Here is a 16,978-nt window from a genome sequence, read left to right as displayed (position 1 = left end):
TGCAAGAAATCAGAGAGTATTTCTGAATCAGATGGGCCAGAAATTGTACAATAATTAAAGGACTGTGCACTGTGTGACTGAACTAGACCGATACTCTGTTAAGGTAGTTGGCTGGATGCAAGGAATGACATATTTTCACAATTTACCTTCGTATGCTGGAATTCAGTCAATTTTGGTTTTTTTTCCATAATTCAACAAAAATGATTGTGGTTGGAACTCAAAAATTAAAGAATTAAAGGAAGGTGTTGATAATGAGAGTCATATAAGGGTGTACAGTGGGTTGAATAATGACCCTCAAAAAGATATTCTCATGTCCTAACTCCTGGCACCTACGTATATTACCTTATTGGGAAAAGAGTTTTAGCAAATGTAATTAAGGATCTGGAGATGAGCTCATGCTGGACTATATGGGTGGGCCCTAAATCCAATGACAAGTGTCCATATATGAGACACACAGAGAGAAGGTCATGTGAAGATGGAGGCCAACTGGAGTGATGCAGCCATAAGCCATGGGATGCCTAGAGACACCAGAAGCAGGAAGGGCTAGAGAGGATTCTCCTCTAGAGTCTTCAGGGGGAAAGAGACCTCTTAAAACCTTGATTTCAGACTTTGAACATCCAGAATGGTGGACAATTATCTTCTATTGCTTTAAGCCAACCGGTTTGTGGTCATTTGTTACAGCAGCCCTAGAAAATTAATACAGGGTGATAAGGTGGCCACAGTTTCTTTTCTCTGAAGCTCCAAAAGGGCTGATTGAGGGGGGCTTCAAGGCACCTAAATACATGCACAGTTGACAGTCTCCTGGGAAACACAGTACTGTTTAAATGCATGAAGTCTATCCAAAATGCATTCACAATTACTGAAGGCTTAATATCTAGACAAGTGCCCATGGAAGCAGCCCTAACACAATTTTGTGATAAGCAAATTGAGGCTTGGATAAATCATGGTCTACAGTAAATGGAGGTGTTGAGGAAGTGAAAGAAGACTATACATTTCCCTCTGTGAGTTGTTTGAATTGGAATGTACAAGTTTTTCATATCTAGTGCAATTTTTGTCACTTTTCTGTTATTTCTGTTGTGATTTAATCTTCAAAATTACCTAATTAGGGAAGTGTGATTTGTTTGTTTCTTGGCTATATTTTTGTTGTCAATTTCCAATTGTCTTCTGTTATGGTCAGAGAATGTGTCCCATTAGTTGTTTGTATTTGTTGAACTGTCATTAAGGCAAAATATCATCATTTTTTTTGTATGCTTTACAGGTACTTGAAAATAGCCTGCTCTTTCTTTTTGTTGAGTGCAGAATTCTATAATGCTATTGCTTTGTTGTTCAACTCTTCAGTATCCTATTTTTAGGAGGTGTTCCATTCGTTCACTTGGTTTCTGAGAGAAGTGTGTGAAACCTTTCCTCATGAGCGTAGATTTGCCGATTTCTGCTTGTATTACTATCTTTTTTCTTATAAGTTTTAAAGTCATATTGATGATGCATAATCTAATTAATTGCTTTATATTCTTCTGAATTGTTCCTTTGATCAAAATGAGATATCCTTCTTATTTCTTTCAATGATTGTTCACTTTGCATTTTATTTTTTTCTAATATTATATTATTATATCAACTTTCTTTTGATTAGTATTTGACTGGTGGTTTTTGCCCCTTTAAGTATGTCTCTTGTGTAAGTCTATACCTAGAATCTTTGTTTTTATTTTTTAATTTTTTTAATAGGACAGCATCTTTATTGCCATTTCAAAAGTAAAAAAAAGCAGGTGCAGAAATGGACTTGGGCTGACCCTTCTAACAAGGGCCAGGGTCAGACAAACAGTGGCTGGCTGAGGGCCAGCTGATTGATGAAGGCTGGAATGGGGGCGGGGGCTCAGGGCTGGGTGGGTGGGTAGCGGGCAGACCACCAGGGAGGGCAGCACAGAGCTGCAGGTGCGCAGGGAGTGGGTGGGAGGCTGCTGCACAGGTGCGTCAGCCCTTTGACAGAAGGGAGATTGCTCTGCCTCGAGCTTCACAGCTGGTGAGTGGAAGGATGGGTCTCCAGCACTCGGTCCTGCGTAGGATAGGGAGGCCCCTATGTGCCCTGGGCTGCAGGCAGCCTGCCCCCACCCAAGTTCCTGTTTAGGGCCCCAAGTTCCTGGCTTTCCTGGTCTGTTTGTACCTTCATGGGCATGCTAAAGAACCAAATCCTGCAGTCAGTCAGATGCCAGGCGAGGGGACCCTTCAGGACTCTTGACCAAGGGAAGGGTCGTCAGGACCAGCTCCACCTGCCATTTACCAGGAGCCTAGAGTCTGTGGAGGGGGCTCACATCCAGCTGTGTTCCCCGCTGGCCAGGATCCGTCCTCCACCCATCCTCTGAGACCTCAAGCAGCTCCTCCACAGGCCTGCAGGCTGCAGGGAACCTGAGTCCTCCGGAAGGCGCTAGGGAGGGAGGAGGAGAGGGGGCGGTACTTGGGAGCCGTGGCCCACGCCCAGCGCCTGCGCTCTTCTTCCTGCGGCTCGCTCCACCCTGCTCCGGCACGTCGAGCCCGTGGATGGCGGTGCGGCACAGCGTGCGCACATGAATCCGCAGCTGAGCCGTTTGCTGCCCCTTCTGCAGAAGCATCTTGGCTGCCCCCCAGGGGTCTAAGCAGTAAGGCGGTGGGCCAGGCCACTGGGCATGCCCAGCTCAATGGCACCTTCGGCCAAGGCCTCAGGAGGCGCACACAGAGACCACGCCGCTGCTCCTGAGGCGGGTGTGGACGTACACGGGGGCCTGGGGCACCTCCTCCCCCGGCCCGCAGACCTCCATTAGGGTCCACAGGAGCCGGGGCTTGTAGCTCCTGGAGTGGCGGCCTTGCTTCCCCACCACGGCCCCCTCCTAGGCTACTCAGGGCAGGTTGGACGAGCCCCCCCCGCCGGCAGCACTCGCGGGGTCTGGGGCAGCAGCTCCTCCAGGTGCTCCGAGAGACCCCGGCGGCCATGGACATCAGCCTGTGCTCGCGGTGACCATGGGAGCCACGTCCGCCAGGCCGGCTGGCAGGATGTCGGGTTGGTGGCAAAGGGAGCAGCTCTGCAGCACCTCCCGGCTGGAATGGGTGTTCTGGAAGCCAGGGGCTGGGAAGCGGCTGAGGTTCCTGTCAGTCTGCATGCTGGTCAGCGTGTGCTGAGCCTCGGCTTTTCCTGCTCGGATGAGGCCCCTGCCGTGTGGCCCACAGCGAGGAAGCCAGGCGCCGCGGGACCGGACTCCTCCGCCACCACTGCACCCAGTCCAAGAGTCTTCAATATCTGATCTGAATGGTGAGTTCTGAGAAATTCTAGTCAGTTATTTCATCAGGTTTTGTCTCTTCTGTGTTCTTACCTACATCTTCACGTTCTATATACCCTTTTAGAAGGATTTGGAAACTTAGCATCTGTCGTGCGTTTCTCTTATTCTCTCATTATAAGTGCTGACTTCTTATAAAAAATCCTCGGTTCAGCGTCGTCCATTCATTCTTTGAGGGTCTCTTTTGCTTTTCATGCCATCTATTTGACTTTATTCAATAGTGTCTTTCCCAAAACCTCTAAGAGATTTATATTCATGACTGTTCTCCTTTCGTGTGACCACTTTATCTCTGTGATATTTATAATGATTATTTGAATGTCTTTTTATGATTTTCTAGTAACTTTTTAGTGGGAGTCAAATTCTTTCTTTTATGTACTTTTGTTTTTGTAAATATTTCTGATGGTGTGTTTATCTTCTATGAAATGATGCCCTGATATTTTCCTAGGTTTTGCTTTCTGGCTTATACTTTTTTTTTTTTAATTTGAATTTTATTTTATTTTTTTATACAACAGGTTCTTATTGGTTATCTATTTTATGCATATTGGTGTATATATGTCAATCCCAATCTCCCAGTTCATCACACCACCACCACCCCCTGCCACTTTCCCCCTTTGTGTCCATATGTTTGTTCTGTACATCTGTGTCTCTATTTCTGCTTTGCAAACCAGTTCATCTGTACTGGTTTTCTAGATTCCACATATATGAGTTAATATACAATATTTGGTTTTCTCTTTCTGACTTGCTTCAATCTGTATGACAGTCTGTAGATCCATCCACGTCTCTACAAATGACCCAATTTCGTTCCTGTTTATGGCTGAGTAATATTCCATTGTATATATGCACCACATCTTCCTTATCCATTTGCCTCTCAATGGGCATTTAGGTTGCTTCCATGACCTGGCTATTGTAAATAGTGCTGCAGTGAACATTGGGGTGCATGTGTCTTTTTGAATTATGGTTTCTTTGGGTATATGCCCAGCAGTGGGATTGCTGGGGCATATGGTAGTTCTATTTTTAGTTTCTTAAGGAGTCTCCATACTGTTCTCTACAGTGGCCGTATCAATTTACATTCTCACCAACAGTGCAAGAGTGTTCCCTTTTCTCCACACCCTCTCCAGCATTTGTTGTTTGCACATTTTCTGAGGATGACTGGCTTATACTTCTAATCTTGGCTTACAATTATGGTTTTCCTCCTCCTTCATTCTTTAAGGCATGTCTCAATTTTTTTTTTCAGTTTCTAATATTTTTATTTCTTTTAATTTTTTTAACATCTTTATTGGAATATAATTGCTTTACAATGGTGTGTTAGTTTCTGCTATATAACAAAGTGAATCAGCTATACATATAAATATATCCCCATATCCCCTCCCTCTTACATCTCCCTCCCATCCTCCCTATCCCACCCCTCTAGGTTGTCACAAAGCACCGAGCAGATATCCCTGTGCAATGCGGCTGCTTCCCACTAGCTATCTGTTTTACATTTGTTAGTGTATATATGTCCATGCCACTGTCTCACTTCGTCCCAGCTTACGCTTCCCCCTCCCCATGTCCACAAGTCCATTCTCTACATCTGTGTATTTATTCCTGTCCTGCCTTAAGGTCCATCAGAACCTTTTTTTTTTTAAGATTCCATATGTATGTGTTAGCATATGGTATTTGTTTTTCTCTTTCTGACTTACTTCACTCTGTATGACAGATTCTAGGTCCATCCACCTCACTACAAATAACTCAATTTTGTTTCTTTATATGGATGAGTAATATTCCATTGTATATATGTGCCACATCTTCTTTATCTATTCATCTGTCGATGGACACTTAGGTTGCATCCATGTCCTGACTATCGTAAATAGTGCTGCAATGAACATTGTGGTACATGACTCTTTTTGAATTATGGTTTTCCCAGGGTATATGCCCAGTAGTGGGATTGCTGGGTCATATGGTAGTTCAATTTTTAGTTTTTTAAGGAACCTCCGTACTGTTCTCCATAGTGGCTGAATCAATTTACATTCCCACCAACAGTACAAGAGTGTTCCCTTTTCTCCACACCCTCTCCAGCATTTATTGTTTGTAGATTTTCTGATGATGACTGGCTTATACTTCTAATCTTGGCTTCCCATTGTGGCTTTCCTTCTCCTCCATTCTTTTAGGCACGTCTCAATTTTTTTTCTCAGTTTCTAATAGTATTTTTATTATGACATACTCTATTATGTCATAGAGTGTTCTGCCTATGTTTTCCTCTAAGAGTTTTATAGTGTCTGGCCTTACATTTAGGTCTTTGATCAATTTTGAGTTTATTTTCGTATATGGTGTTAGGGAGTGTTCTAATTTCATTCTTTTACATGTAGCTGTCCAGTTTTCCCAACACCACTTATTGAAGAGGCTGTCTTTTCTCCATTGTATATTCTTGCCTCCTTTATCAAGCATAAGGTGACCATATGTGCATGGGTTTATCTCTGGGCTTTCTATCCTGTTCATTGATCTATGTTTCTGTTTTTGTGCCAGTACCATACTGTCTTGATTACTGTAGCTGTGTAATATAGTCTGAAGTCACAGAGCATGATTCCTCCAGCCCCATTTTTCCTTCTCAAGATTGCTTTGGCTATTCGGGGTCTTTTGTGTTCCCATACAAATAGTGAAACTTTTTGTTCTAGTTCTGTGAAAAATGCCATTTGTAGTTTGATAGGGATTGCATTGAATCTGTAGATTGCTTTGGGTAGCATAGTCATTTTCACAATGTTGATTCTTCCAATCCAAGAACATGGTATGTCTCTCCGTCTGTTTGTATCGTCTTTAATTTCTTTCATCAGTGTCTTATAGTTTTCTGCATACAGGTCTTTTGTCTCCTTTGGTAGGTTTATTTCTAGGTATTTTATTCTTTTTGTTGCAGTGGTAAATGGGAGTGTTTCCTTAATTTGTCTTTCAGATTTTTCAGCACTAGTGTATAGGAATGCAAGAAATTTCTGTGCATTAATTTTGTATCCTGCAACTTTACCAAATTCATTGATTAGCTCTAGTAGTTTTCTAGTAGCATCTTTAGGATCTGAGGCCTTTAGTTTTCTGGTAGCATGTCATCTGCAGACAGTGACAGCTTTACTTCTTTTCCGATTTGGATTCCTTTTATTTCTTTTTCTTCTCTGATTTCTGTGGCTAAAACTTCCAAAACTATGTTGAATAATAGTGGTGAGAGTGGACAACCTTCTCTTGTTCACGATCTTAGAAGAAATGTTTCCAGCTTTTCACCACTGAAAATGATGTTGGCTGTGGGTTTGTCATATATGGCCTTTATTATGTTGAGGTAATTCCCTCTATGCCTACTTTCTGAGGGTTTTGATCATAAATGGGTGTTGAATTTTGTTGAAAGCTTTTTCTGCATCTATTGAGATGATCATATGGTTTTACTCCTTCAGTTTGTTAATATGGTGTATCATATTGATTGATTTGCATATATTGAAGAATCCTTGCATTCCTCGGATAAACCCCACTGGTTCATGGTTTGTATTCCCTTTAATGTGCTGTTGGATTCTGCTTGCTAGTATTTTATTGAGGATTTTTGCATCTATGTTCTTCAATGATATTGGCATGGAGTTTTCTTTTTTTTGTTATATCTTGGTCTGGTTTTGGTATCTGGGTGATATTGGCCTCATAGAATGAGTTTGGAGTGTTCCTCCCTCTGCTATATTTTGGAAGTGCTTGAGAAGTATAAGTGTTAGCTTTTCTCTAAATGTTTGATAGAATTCGCCTGTGAAGCCATCCAGTCCTGGGCTTTTGTTTGTTGGAAGATTTTTAATCACAGTTTCGATTTCAGTGCTTGTGATTGGTCTGTTTATATTTTCTATTTCTTCCTGGTTCACTCTTGGAAGATTGTGCTTTTCTGAGAATTTGTCCATTTCTTCCAGGTTGTCCATTCTATTGGCATATAGTTCCTTGTAGTAATATCTCATGATCCTTTGTATTTCGGCAGTGTCAGTTGTTACTTCTCCTTTTTCATTTCGAATTCTATTGATTTGAATCTTCTCCCTTTTTATCTTGATGAGTCTGGCTAATGGTTTATCAATTTTGTTTATCTTCTCAAAGAAGCAGCTTTTGATTTTATTGATCTTTGCTATTGTTTCCTCATTTCTTTTTTGTTTATTTCTGATCTGATCTTTCTGATTTCTTTCCTTCTGCTAACTTTGGGTTTTGTTTGTTCTTCTTTCTCTAGTTGCTTTAGGTGTAAGGTTAGGTTGTTTATTTGAGATGTTTCTTATTTCTTGAGGTAGGACTGTATTGCTAGAAACTTCCCTCTTAGAACGGCTTTTGCTGCATCCCATAGATTTTGTGTCATCGTGTTTTCATTGTCATTTGTTGCTGGGTATTCTTTCCTCTTTGATTTCTTCAGTGATCTCTTGGTTATTTAGTAGTGTACTGTTTAGCCTCCATGTGTTTGTATTTAAAATTTTTTTCCTGTGATTGATATCTAGTCCCATAGCGTTGTGTTCAGAAAAGGTACTTGATATGATTTCAGTTGTTTTAAATCTACCAAGCCTTGATTTGTGACCCAGTATATGATCTATCCTGGAGAATATTACATGAGCACTTGAGAAGAAAGTGTATGCTGTTGTTTTGGGGTGGGACATCCTATAAATATCAATTAAGTTCATCTTATTTAATGTGTCATTTAAAGCTTGTTTCCTTATTTATTTTCATTTTGGATGATCTGTCCATTGGTGAAAGTGGGGTGTTAAAGTCCCCCATTATTATTGTGTTACTCTCGATTTCCCCTTTTATGGTTGTTAGCATTTTCCTTATGTATTGAGGTGCTCCTATTTTGGGTGCGTAAGTGTTTACAATTGTTACATTTTCTTGGATTGATCCCTTGATCATTGTATGGTGTCATTCTTTGTCTCTTGTAATAGTCTTTATTTTAAAGTCTATTTTGTCTGATATGAGTATTGCTACACCAGCTTTATTTTGATTTCCATTTGCATGGAGTATCTTTTTCCATCCCCTCACTTTCAGTCTGTATGTGTCCCGATGTCTGAAGTGGGTCTCTCGTAGACAGCATATGTATGGGTTTTGTTTTTGTATCCATTCAGCCAGTCTATGTCTTTAGGCTGGAGCATTTAATTCATTTAAATTTAAGGTAGTTATAGGTATGTATGTCCCTATTACCATTTTCTTAATTGTTTTGTTTTTGTTATTGTAGGTCTTTTCCTTCTCTTGTGTTTCCTGCCTAGATAAGTTCCTTTAGCATTTGTTGTAAAGCTGGATTGGTGGTACTGAATTCTCTTAGCATTGGCCTGTCTGTAAAGGTTTTAATTTCTCTGTCGAATCTCAATGAGATCCTTGCTAGTAGAGTAATCTTGGTTGTAGGTTCTTCCCTTTTATCACTTTAAATATGTCCTGCCAGTTCTTTCTGGCTTGCAGAGTTTCTGCTGACAGATCAGCTTTTAACCTTATGGGGATTCCCTTGTGTGTTATTTGTTGCTTTTCCCTTGCTGGCTTTAATATTTTTCCTTTGTATTTAATTTTTGATAGTTTGTTTAATATGTGTCTTGTCCTGTTTCTCCTTGGATTTATCTGGTATGGGACTCTGTGCTTCCTGGACTTGATTGACTATTCCCTTTCCCATGTTAGGGAAGTTTTCAACTATAATCTCTTCAAATATTTTCTCAGTCCCTTTTTTTTTCTCTTCTCCTTCTGGGACCCCTATAATTCGAATGTTGGTGTGTTTAATGTTGTCCCAGACTTCTCTGAGACTGTCCTCAATTCTTTTCATTCTATTTTCTTTATTCTGCTCTCTGGTAGTTATTTACACTATTTTATCTTCCAGGTCCCTTATCCGTTCTTTTGCCTCAGTTATTCTGTTATTGATTCCTTCTAGAGAATTTTAAATTTCTTTTATTGTGTTGTTCATCATGGTTTGTTTGGTCTTTAATTCTTTTAGATCCTTGTTAAAAATTTCTTGTGTGTTCTCCATTCTATTTCCAAGATTTTGGATCATCTTTACTATCATTACTCTGCATTGTATCATTACTCTGCATAGGTAGGCTGCCTATTTCCTCTTCATGTTTGTTGGTTTGGTTGGGTTTTACGTTGCTCCTTCATCTGCTGTCTATTTCTCTGTCTTCTCATCTTGCTTAACTTACTGTGTTTGGGGTCTCCTTTTCGAAGGCTGCATGTTCGTAGTTCCCATTGTTTTTGGTGTCTGCCGGCAGTGGCTAAGGTTGGTTCAGTGGGTTATGTAGGCTTCCTGGTGGAGGGGACTGCTGCCTGTGTCCTGGTGGATGAGATTGTATCTTGTCTTTTTGGTGGGCAGGGCCACGTCTGGTGGTGTGTTTTGGGGTGTCTGTGAACTTATGATTTTAGGCAGCTTCTCTGCTAATGCTTGTGGTTGTGTTCCTGTCTTGCTAGTTGTTTGGCATAGGGTGTCCAGCACTGCAGCTTGCTGGTTGTTGAGTGGAACTGGGTCTTAGCAGTGAGATGGAGATCTCTGTGAGAGCTTTTGCCGTTTGATATTACGTGGGGCCAGGAGGTCTCTGGTGGATGAGTGTCCTGAACTCGGCTCTCCCACGTCAGAGACTCAGGCCTGAAGCCCGAACAGACATTGTCAACCACTCAGCTCTGAAGAAAAGGGAGAAAAAGAAAGAAAGAAAGGAAGGAAGGGTTAGAGGGAGGGAGGGAAGAAGGAAGGAAGGAAGAAAATAATAAAATAGTAAAGAAAATTTTTAAAAATAAAAACGTAATAAATAAAAGAAAGAGGGCTTCCCTGGTAGTGCTGAGAGTCCGCCTGCTGATGCAGGGGACACGGGTTCATGCCCCGGTCTGGGAAGATCCCACGTGCTGCGGAGCAACTGGGCCCGTGAGCCATGGCCGCTGAGCCTACGCATCCGGAGCATGTGCTCCACGACGGGAGAGGTCACAACAGGGAGAGGCCCGCATACCACAAAAAAAACAGAAAGAAAGAAGAGAACAACCAAACCAAAAAACAAATCCACTAATGATAACAAAAAAATGGACAGACAGAACCCCAGGACATATGGTAAAAGCAAAAGTATACAGTCAAAATCACACAAAGAAGCATAGACAGACACAGTCACAGAATGAGAAAAAGGAGAAAAAAATATATATATAAAAGGAAGAGAGCAACCAAATCAATAAACACATCTACCAGTGATAAGCTGTAAATACTAAACAAAAATAAACACAAACCTAGAGACAAATTAGATCCAGAATGCCAACCCCAAGTCCATAGTTGCTCCCAAAGTCCAGTGCCTCATTTTGGGATGATTTGTTGTCTACTTAGGTATTCCACAGATGCAGCGTACATCAAGGTGATTGTTGAGATTTAATCTGCTGCTCCTGAGGCTGCTGGGAGAGATTTCCCTTTCTCTTCTTTGTTTACACAGCTCCTAGGGTTCAGCTTTGGATTTGGCTGTACCTCTGCGAGTAGGTCACCTGAGAGTGCTGTTCCCCACACAGAAAGGACAGGATTAAAGTAGCAGCTGACTGGGGGACTCTGGCTCTCTCAGGCCGGGGGATGGAGGGCTATGGAATGCGGGGCGAGTCTGCGGTGCCAGAGGCCAGCATGACATTGTAACAGCCTGAGGCATGCCGTGTGTTCTCCCGGGGAAGTTGTTCCAGTGGTGGGCTGCACAGGCTCCCGCGAGGGGAAGTGTGGATAGTGACCTGGGCTTGCACATAGGTTTCTTGGTGGCTGCAGCAGCAGCCTTAGCATTTCATCCCTGTCTTGGTGTCCATGCTGATAGCCGTGGCTCATGCCTGTCTCTGGAGCTCACTTAGGCAGTGCTCTCAATCCCCTCTCCTCACACACCTCAAAACAATGGTCCCTTGCCTCTTAGGCAGTTCCAGACTTTTCCCCAGACTCCTCCTGGCTAGCTGTGGTGCACTAGTCCCCTTCAGACTGTGTTCACGCAGCCAGCCCCAGCCCTCTCCCTGGGGTCTGACCTCTGAAGCCTAAGCCTCAGCTCCCAGCCCCCAACCCCCTTGGCAGGCTGGTGAGTGCGGATCGGCACCAATCCTTTGTGCAGGAATCTCTCCACTTTGCCCTCTGCACCTCTGTTGCTGCACTCTCCTCTGTGGCTCTGAAGATTCCCCGCCCCCCCACCACCACCACTTGGCTCCACTAGTGAAGGAGCGTCCTAGTAATGGAAAATTTTCCTCCTTCACAGCTCCCTCCCAGAGGTGCAGGTCCCATCCCTATTATTTTGTCTCTGTTTTTCCTTTTCTCTTTTGCCCTATCCAGGTACATGGGGAGTTTCTTGCCTTTTGGGACGTGTGAGGTCTTCTTCTAGTGTTCACTAGGTGTTCTGTAGGAGTTGTTCCACATGTAGATGTATTTTTGATATATTTGTGGGAAGGAAGGTGGTCTCCACGTCTTACTCCTCCACCATATTTAAGCAGACCTCCACGTCTCAATTTCTTTCTTTCTTTCTTTCTTTTTTTTTTGTGGTATGCGGGTCTCTCACTGTTGTGGCCTCTCCCATTGTGGAGCACAGGCTCCGGATGCACAGGCTCAGCGGCCATGGCTCACGGGCCCAGCCGCTCCATGGCATGTGGGATCCTCCCGGACCAGGGCACAAACCCGTGTCCCCTGCATCGACAGGCAGACTCTCAACCACTGTGCCACCAGGGAAGCCCTCAATTTCTTCTGTTGTGTTTTTGACATTAATGCATTTATTAGTTTTAATGTATATTTTCTAATATTTCTATAGCTCCAATGGGAAAGCAGAAATTTTATTATATGTTTAGTCCATTATCTTGAAATTTTAAATGGTAAAAACATTTGAGTGATGATTGTTTTCAATAAAATAAATAAATATACATATTCTTAAATATGTTTTATTTATTATAACCCTTACAAATACTTTAATAATAAATTTATGACTCTACAATTGCTAGTTAATCAAACATTTTCTATTGTACTTCACTTAAAATAAGTGCTTGGATGATTTTGCTCTTACAGTTTACTAAACCCAAAGGTTTGATCACATTTTGGCCTATAGTGTCTTCCAATATTTATAATGGGACTCTGGGTCAGGGACCAGGGAGGCTGGCATCTCCTGCTTTAGCATCTGCTACATTGCCAATATGAAAAAATATAAACTAGGAAGGTGATAGCATCAGGAAATGAATTAAAAAACAAACAAATTATGTAAAAAGTAGAAAGAATGGCTCTGTATATTTGATATAATTGTGAATCACAGTTATATTTCTATTTGTACTAATAGCAATCTCATTTTCTTGGGCATGAAATCTCATGATGAAGAATGCCAGATATGGCCAGTGTAAATGACACAGGGGTTCATGAGAGAATATTTTGCAGAATTATACACTATGCTAGAATTACCATGCTTTTCTTAAAACATTTATTATCCTGAAAAGACAGTGGAACTAAGCTGAGCTTATAAATTACACTGGCATAAAGGGGAAATGGGCTCTGAAAAATAGTGTAGCGCTACTACAAGAATTTCAGCCAGAAAACCTTCATAGGATGGAAAGGCAAGCAAACAGGAAATGAATGATTTTTATTCTGATAGTCTCCTGCATCCTGATGAGTAAAAGGCATTGCTTCTGATAACCCTGAACACCATCCTATGAAAATCAAAATAAGTACACCAAAAAGTTTATGACCAGAATAAAGTAAATGGTTCTGCAAAAATAATGGTGAAAAAAAGGTGACCGATACAGCAGGAGGCAGGGTAGATGGCCCTTCATTCTCTCTAAATTCCTGCCCTTCATGGTCACTGCTGAAAACCTGAGTCAAAAAGCTAAGCACTAGATCCACCAGAGGGCAGACAACAGAAGCAATACGAACTACCATTCTGCAGCCTGTGCAACAAAAACCACAATCACAGAAAGATAGACAAAATGAAAAGACAGAGGACTATGTACCAGATGAAGGAACAATACAAAACTTCAGAAAAACAACTAAATGAAGTGGAGATAGGCAACCTTCCTGAAAATGAATTCAAACTATTGTTAGTGAAGATGATCCAGGACCTTGGAAAAAGAATGGAGGCAAAGATCGAGAAGATGCAAGAAATGTTTAGCCAAGATCTAGAAGAATTAAAGAACAAACAGAGATGAATAACACAATAACTGAAATGAAAAATACACTAGAAGGAATCAATAACAATAACTGAGGCAGAAGAACGGATAAGTGACCTGGAAGACAGAATGGTGGAATTCACTGCTGCGGAAGAGAATAAAGGAAAAAGAATGAAAAGAAATGAAGACAGCCTAGGAGACCTCTGGGACAATATTAAACACAAAAACATTTGCATTATAGGGGTCCCAGAAGGAGAAGAGAGAGATAAACGACCCGAGAAAAAATTTGAAGAAATTATAGTTGGAAACTTCCCTAACATGGGAAAGGAAATAGCCATCCAAGTCCAGGAAGCACGGAGAGTCCCATACAGGAGAAACACACTGAGACGCATAGTAATCAAATTGACAAAAATTAAAGACAAAGAAAATTATTGAAAACAACAAGGGAAAAACAACAAATATTATACAAGGGAACTCCCATAAGGTTAACAGCTGATTTCTCAGCAGGAACTCTACAAGCCAGAAGGGAGTGGCATGATATATTTAAAGTGATGAAAGGGAAGAACCTACAACCAAGATTACTCTACCTGGCAAGGATCTCATTCAGATTCCACGGAGAAATCAAAAGCTTTAAAGTCAAGCAAAAACTAAGAGAATTCAGCACCACCAAACCAGCTCTACAACAAATGCTAAGGAACTTCTCTAAGTGGGAAACACAAGAGAAGAGAAGGACCTACAAAAACAAACCCATAACAATTAAGAAAATGGTAATACATACATATTGATAATTATCTTAAACATGAATGGATTAAATGCTGCAACCGAAAGTCACAGGCTTGCTGAATGGATACAAAAACAAGACCCATATATATGCTGTCTACAAGAGACCCACTTCAAACCTAGGGACACATACAGACAAAGTGAGGGGATGGAATGCAAAGGGAAATCAAAAGAAAGCTGGAGTAGCAATTCTAATATTAGACAAAATATACCTTAAAATAAAGACTTTACAAGAGACAAAGAAGGACACTACATAATGATCAAGGGATCAATCCAAGAAGAAGATATAACAATTATAAATATATGTGCACCCAACATAGGAACACCTCAATACATAAGGCAACTGCTAACCTCTATAAAAGAGAAATTCAACAGTAACACAATAATAGGGGGGACATTAATACCCCACTTACAGTGATGGATAGATCATCCAGACAGAAAATTAATAAGGAAACACAAGCTTTAAATGACACAATAGACCAGAAAGATTTAATTGATATTTATAGGAAATTCCATCCAAAAACAGCAGATTACACATTCTTCTGAAGTGCACATGAAACATTCTCCAAGATAGATCACATCTTGGGTCACAAATCAAGCCTTGGTAAATTTAAGAAAACTGAAATCATATCAAGCATGTTTTACAACCACAACACTATGAGATTAGAAATCAATTACAGGGGAAAAAACGTAAAAAACACAAGACACATGGAGACTAAACAATACATTACTAAATAACCAAGAGATCACTGAAGAAATCAAAGAGGAAATCAGAAAGTACCTAGAGACAAATGACAATGAAAAAACACTGATCCAAAACTTATGGGATGCAGCAAAAGCTGTTCTAAGAAGGAAGTTTATAGCAATACAATCTTATCTCAAGAAACAAGAAAAATCTCAAAAAACAATCTAATCTTATACCTAAAGGAACTAGAGAAAGAAGAACAAACAAAGCTGAAACTTACTAGAAGGAAAGAAATCATAAAGATCAGATCAGAAATAAATGAAATAGAAATAAAACAATAGCAAAGATCAGTAAAACTAAAAGCTGGTTCTTTGAGAAGATGAACAAAATTGATAAACCTTTAGCCAGACTCATCAAGAAAATGAGGGAGAGGACTCAGATCAATAAAATTAGAAATGAAAAAGGAGAAGTTACAATGCACACTGCAGAAATAAAAAGCATCATAAGAGACTACTACAAGCAACTCTATACCAATAAAATGGACAACCTGTAAGAAATGGACAGATTCTTAGATAAGCACGACCTTCTGAGACTGAACCAGAAAGAAATAGAAAATATGAACAGACCAGTCACAAGCACTGAAATTGAAACTGTGATTAAAAATCTTCCAACAAACAAAAGTCCAGGAACAGATGGCTTCGCAGGTGAATTCTGTCAAACATTTAGCAAAGAGCTAACACCTATCCTCAAAATCTTCCAAAAAATTGCAGAGGAAGGAATACTCCCAAACACATTCTACAAGACCACCATCACCCTGATACCAAAACCAGACAGAGATAATACAAAAAAAGAAAATTACAGATCAATATCACTGATGAATATAGATGCAAAAATCCTCAACAAAATACCAGCAAACAGAATCCAACAACACATTAAAAGGATCATACACCATGATTGAGTAGGATTTATCCCAGGGATTCAAGGATTCTTCAATGTATGCAAATCAATCAATGTGATACACCATATTAACAAATTGAAGAATAAAAACCACATGATCATCTCAATAGATGCAGAAAAAGCTTTTGAGAAAATTCAATGCCAATTTATGATAAATACTCTCCAGAAAGTGGGCATAGAGGGTTCCTACCTCAATATTATAAAAGCCAAGCTCACAGCAAACATCATTCTCAATGGTGAAAAACTGAAAGCATTTCCACTAAGATCAGGAATAAGACAAAGATGTCCACTCTCGCCACTGTTATTCAACATAGTTTTGGAAGTCCTAGCCACAGCAATCAGAGAAGAAAAAGAAATAAAAGGAATCCAAATTGGAAAAGAAGAAGTAAAAGTGTCACTGTTTGCAGATGACATGATCCTATACATAGAGAATCCTAAAGGTGCCACCAGAAAACCGCAAGAGCTAATCAATGAATTTGGAAAAGTTGCAGGATACAAAATTAATGCCCAGAAATCTCCTGCATTCCTACACACTTACAACAGAAGATGAGAAGGAGAAATTAAGGAAACAATCCCATTCACCATTGAAACGAAAAGAATAAAATTCCCAGGAATAAACCTACCAAAGGAGGTAAAAGACCTGTAGTCAGAAAACTGTAAGACACTGGTGAAAGAAATCAAAGATGACATAAACAGATGGAGAGATATACCATGTTCTTGGATTGGAAGTTTCAATATTGTGAAAATGATTATACTACCCAAAGCCATCTACCGATTCAGTGCAATCCCTATCAAACTACCGGTGGCATTTTTTTTAAAGAACTAGAATGTCTTAAAATTTATGTGGAGACACAAAAGACCCTGAATAGCCAAAACAGTCTTGAGGGAAAAAAAATGTAGCTGGAGGAATCAGACTCCCTGACTTCAGACTGTACTACAAAGCTACAGTCATCAAGACAATACAGTACTAACACAAAAACAGAAATATAGATCAGTGGAACAGAATAGAAAGCCCAGAGATAAACCCACACATCTATGGTCAACTAATCTATGACAAAGGAGGCAAGGATATACAATGGAGAAAAGACAGTCTCTTCAATAAGTGGTGCTGGGAAAACTGGACAGCTATATGTAAAAGAATGAAATTAGAACACTCCCTAACACCATACACAAAAATAAACTCAAAATGGCTTACAGACCAAATGTA

Source organism: Mesoplodon bidens (genome assembly GCF_964165515.1).
Source record: "Mesoplodon bidens genome assembly, chromosome: 12".
Classification (NCBI taxonomy): Eukaryota; Metazoa; Chordata; class Mammalia; order Artiodactyla; family Ziphiidae; genus Mesoplodon; species Mesoplodon bidens.
Note: the sequence above shows the minus strand (reverse complement) of the source record.